Here is a 5,588-nt window from a genome sequence, read left to right as displayed (position 1 = left end):
CCCTCAATTAGTTCCAACTTTGAGTGAAGAGAAAAAGGTCTAACTTATTGAAAGCTCCTCAAAACACAAGATCTAGTGCTGTGGTTGGCATCTTAAGTTATACATGGAGAAACATTTTAATACCAAAATAACTGGTATGGCCAGAGCAAGTGGCTTGACATCACAAATTTTAGTAAGGGAGGTCGTGAGGGATGGATGACCTTGACAATTCAGAACAGCTAACTGCCTCTGCTGTTTATAAGCACCAACATTTTTTAAAACGTATCTTAGCAAGTGCTTACCACACAGGTCTTAATAAAAACTGAAGACTCAATTCTAGGTATGAGGGACGTTGCAGGATACTCCGGCATTATAAAGTTAAGAACGCTTTTTTTACTGATGGCTTTACTGCGTTTCCCAGCAGGTCTTCGGGCTGAGACTGGACAATGTATTTAGCATTACATGTTTAATGCGCTGAATCAGCAGTACCAAATCTGGTGTCTGTTTATGCGGTTCTGAGCGTCCTCCAGGCCCATTAAAAAGTGTGGCGGGACCGACTGTGAATATAAGTGGTTTGTCCACAAGTTCAGGGCCCCTATGTGATTTCAAGTTCAGCAGTGACATGGCTTTAGATTTCAGAGATCCAAACCAGTTTCACCGCCAAAGGAAGGACTCTTTTACTAATCAACTAATGAAAAGGAATGAAGGCCTCAATTATAAAGAGACTCTATGGTCTTCTTGGGTTGGAGTAGAGAAACAACGCAAAGTATTTCCAACCCAAGGATGTGTGTTAGGAATCACATATGCAAACTCTAAAATCAAGAAGGAAGTGATTTAAAAAACATACCGCAGTCTTACCTGTTAGAACAGAAGCGGCTGAGAGAAGACAACGCGGGAAGAGAGGCCGACTAAGCTGGGGCGGGGTGTCTCAGTCCCGGCGCTGTGCGCCTTTTGGGGCTGGACTGTAGGGCGCGGTGAAAGCTGAAGTTCCAAAAGGAAGGCCGGCTCGCTTGGCCGGGATCAGGGATTTGCAAGGTCTTGTCTGGCCGAATACGAGGGCTGGAGCCGCGCCGGCTGGCAGCAGCAGGAGCAGGGGACATCCCGACTACTAGGTTAGAGCAGGAGCTACTTGCCACTAGATGATGGTCAATCTAGTACGGTATGTAAATGTCGGATCCTTACGTCGCCCAGCACCTGAAAGTAATGTAAGATGCTATGTCAACTATACATTAATTAAAATATCTGCAAATATAATGATACAATAGTACAACATATTTCTTTCAGTCACTCATGATGGTAATTATTAGTTTACTTTGACTAGACTCTGCCCCATTAAAAGCTGAGTATAGAGACCTGTGGTGGGAAAGCTACAGGGAACTGCACATTTCTTGTAGCAGACATTCGAGGTGGACCGTAAGCTCCTTTGGGAAGGCATATGAGCCCGACTGTGAGCGCCCGATAGGAGTTTCAGCAGTAAAAAAGAAGAGTTAGCTAGAACAGAGGTATTAAAGGCAAAGGTGGGAGGCTTCCGGAAGAAGTTGGGAAAGACAGTCCATAGGATATACTGGAAGAGGTCCCAAGTTATCTGAAAGAAGGGGAAATGATAATGATTTTCACCCAGGGTCTGGCCCTTAGTACTGGCAAAGCACTGAGATGTAATTCTAGCAATGAATTCTATAACCTATAGAAATCGACTATCCAAATAATCGTGGCGTCAAAAATCATCGTCTTTACCTTACGTTCCATCACTTACCTTCCGAAGATGCCTTCAACACCAGTAATGCCCATCCCATCCACGATATCTCTGGCGAGTCTAAAAGGACTGTTCCGGGAGCAAGAAGGAGTTCACCTGGTTCAAAAGCAACTTCTAAGTGAAAATTACAGTGAGGTTCGGAGGCTCCACAGCTAACTGACTTTCTTCCCAACTGGCACATAAACTTTGCAGAGGCACCAAATGACTCGTCGCCCGATCCCCTCAGTACTACAGCGCACACTAGTTTATTCTCTTTCTGCTCTGCCTGACTTCCTCATCCCTACCACTGTTTAGAAGGTCCACCTCCAATAAAACACACATGGACTACTTCTGGACAGAATTAGAGAAATCTTGATTAAAAGGTGATTTCAAAAATGAAGTAGTTGCAGGTAGAATTTAAAATGCAGAGGACCGATATATAAAGTCATTTTATATTCATAATATCCTTCATCTCTTTCCAAGGTAATTCCATTTTACTCTCTTTCAGTAAACCATTTATGCGGATTATACTGTATAGTTTCTAATTTCCGAAAACTACACCTGCTTAGAAATCTTAAGTTCCACATTCTAATCAAACCTCTTCTCCCGCACACTTATTAAACAGTCTTCAGGCTCATCGAGAGTTTGAGTCTATTGGCCTCGCCTCCTTCTCTGCTCAGCTCAGAGCACAGACGGCACGGCTGACTGCTCTCACTGTACCTGAGAAAGCCATGCCCCGCCGCACCTCTCATTTCAAACTCAAACTTAGACTACTTATGTCTTTTGTATTTAAAATACAGAGGTTTCAGTGACAACCAAAAACGGAGGACTAGCACTGAACTACAGCCCCATTCAGCAGATGCCACACCCCCGACCTGCCGCTGCTCCGTGGCTCAGGCCCTGGCTTAGAAACGAAGACCCCGGGGCTCAGGACCCGACGCAGCTCAGGGTCAGAGCAGGCGATGGTCAGCACGGCTCACGGCGCGTCTGCAGGTGACCTGCCCCTGCTCGGTGGCCGCATTCCATCTGAGGGCCGGGCTGAGCACCGTAAGGTAATTACATGCTTAAAAAAAAAAATTACATTAGATAATGACATAATATACTCCTGCCACATTACTATTTAAAAGGAAATAAAGGGCTTGATGATACTTTTTGTTTGCTTAGAGGAACACAACGAGAAGTCTCATTCTTATCTCAAAGTAGTAAGGATTTAAAGGGGAAGCTCTGATTCTGAACAGAAAAAGCAATATCATTATTAAAGCATGGGGAGAAAGATACTGATAAGTGAGGGCATATAACCAAAAACGACAGCAGCTTATAGCCATCGTACAGACCCAGCAAGAAGAGGGATGGATTACGGGCAAGGCATTCTATGGAGGAAATGGAAGCCTTTTCACTTTTCACTCCAAGGGCACAGTGAGTCGTCCGTCGGCAGCCGTCCGTCTCGAGAGACGATGGTGTAGCTTCTTAAGAGTCTATCTGCACCGCCGAGAATGGCAGTGCAGTCCGACTCGGGAGTGACATGGTATCTGTCTCCTCCCGTGTTGAATCGACATCTTGTGATGATGCTGAAGCTACAGAGCCTGGGCAGGGTAATATGGAGGGTCTGCTGTTGCCCATGCAGCAGACCCCCCCTCTCTTCGCAGCTGAAGGGTCCAAGGGAAAGACGGAGTCGATACAGCTTGGGTTCAGGTGCGCCGCAGGAGTTGCCGGTGTTGACTACAACGTCAAACCGCCTTAGGGACTCCGGCTCCGGATTTTCTGTCGGGGTTTACTCCCTTAGCCTTTCCCCTGAAGAGGTATGCCGCAAGGCAGCGGAGGTTTTTTGGAGTCAGAGTTTTCCTTCTCTGACAGTGAGTAACTAACACCATTCTAAAACACTTTTGACCCTAAAAACTCTCAGCTACTCAGTTAAAGGACTTGCTTCTCTACAATTCTCTGCAACAGACGATTACCCAGAGAAATCAAATAATGAAGTCAGTGCAGTCATTTATTATCAGTCGCACCAAAGGATATCAAGTGGAAAAGTGGACGGGGTTGAAGCTATTAGATAAAAATTAAGTTTTCCATCATGTGTGAATTGTGATCATCAGGACCTTCATATCTGTAATTACTGTACTGCTAGTGATCTTAGAGAGATTAACATATGGATTCCAAAATTAACATATCCCCACAGAAAGTAACATAGCCAGAAGTGAACACTCATTCTTTAGATACATACCACTCTGAGTCTTCCACTGAGTGGCATCAAAGTTTGCTAAGATCATAGAAGCATCACAAAGGGCCTTAATACTTCTGAACAGCTGAGGCCTCCTACTCCGGATGGTACGTATTATTTTGTTTGCAGTCTAGATGCGAACCAAATAATAAAAATCAAAAGAGAAAGCAATGCATGAAAACAAACTAAACTTCAAATTTTCAGTTATAATAAAAAAAGAAATAAAAAAAGTGTATGTACACATGTAGACAACAAAGCACTATAATCCCTCGGATCCAAACAAAACAGTCCCCTTAGGAATGAAGTATATAAAGATGTAATAATTTGGAAATGGCTGTATTTTAAGTCTATTTTTTATTTGTTCAGTGCTTTGAGGAAAAACAATGTGAAATATCATTGGTATCTCCTTTGCATTTATTGAGACTGAATGTAATGTATTCCAATGGGGAGAAATTTATTTTTTCATTTACAAAAGAAATTCACTGTAAAAATTCCAGAAAAGCACAAAGCAGAAGAAGGCCCGGGGGGGGGGGGCGGGAAGCCACCTGTGATCACATCTTTTTAACTGTTTTTCGAATCCCCCGATCTAGCATTTTGGGTACTTGCCAACGGCAACGGCAAAGAAATAGGAAAAGACTGACCAGAATTCTCTCCTCAGAAAACGGCATCATTAAAGCTATCTAAGAAAAACTATGTGTACATGAACCTATGTGAACTAGGAGCACTGAGCCAAGAGCTAGGAGTATAAAGAAGTATACGTGACCCATGACACGGACAGATTTGTGTCAAAGTTTTGAAAGCACAGGGCAGAATATTGGGTTGAAATAGCCAACTTGCCTTCATCAGGCCATTGACTTCAGAAACACCAGAACTTTCAAGCCAGAGGGAACAAGGATGAAATGTCCCCATAGCATGCCCGTCTTCACTTCACAGGCATTGATGTCAGTTTCAAGTGCTTTACATGAGAACCGACACGACCTTCTTGCAGTGCACAAAGAGCACACCCATCCAGCTCCAGCTCTCGTGGAACATTGGCTGCGTATTTTGCATTGAATAATTACAGAAAAACAGAAAAGCCATCAGATGGTATAGCAGTAAAAAATCATACTTGATATATACAACATAAATTAAAAAGGCAGAAAAAGGCGACATTCTAAAGATTATAAAAAAAAGGAACTTACTTTTTTTGGATGTTATTTGTTGTGTTTATTGTTTTACTTTTTGTCTTGAAATGAGTTTGCGCAGCCCTGACGAACCGGTGCGGCGAGTCGGCTGGGCATCGTCCCGCAAAGTGAAAGGTCATCCGTTCGATTCACGGTCAGGTTCAGTCCCCAGGCGGGCTGCATTCCAGATGTTCCCCATGATCCCCAGCCTGGCCCACCTGCACCCAGCCCTCGCTCTCCCTCCCCTGGCCTACCCCACACTATTTCCTGTGATGAACTGGGCCCATCGCTGCTTCCTCCATCATCACTTACAGCCGGTGCCACCACCTTCGGGAAAATGCAGTCATGTATGTCATATTTACAGATTCTAGAGGCATCTAATCACTCAGGTCAAAGGATGTCTCACTCATTATCGGGACTATACAAGACTCCTAGGGCAATGAAGCAGGTTCCACTCGGTGGCATAAAAGTTTGCTAAGATCATAGAAGCATCACA

General features: G+C 44.1%; 1 long non-coding RNA gene across 1 annotated transcript; it reads right to left on the bottom strand.

The window, feature by feature from the left end:
* Nucleotides 1-3,883: 3,883 nt before the first annotated feature.
* LOC149995116 (uncharacterized) lies at nt 3,884-5,307 on the bottom strand. The gene is made up of 3 exons (XR_016507788.1): nt 5,111-5,307; nt 4,767-4,964; nt 3,884-4,059 (listed from the first exon to the last, which is right to left on the bottom strand). It is a non-coding gene; the product is annotated as an uncharacterized LOC149995116 (long non-coding RNA).
* Nucleotides 5,308-5,588: the final 281 nt, after the last annotated feature.

The sequence above is a fragment of the Furipterus horrens genome, unplaced genomic scaffold (genome assembly GCF_987537825.1).
Source record: "Furipterus horrens unplaced genomic scaffold, mFurHor1.1.pri manual_scaffold_13, whole genome shotgun sequence".
NCBI classification, from domain to species: Eukaryota; Metazoa; Chordata; class Mammalia; order Chiroptera; family Furipteridae; genus Furipterus; species Furipterus horrens.
This window is presented reverse-complemented; position numbering and strand designations above follow the sequence as displayed.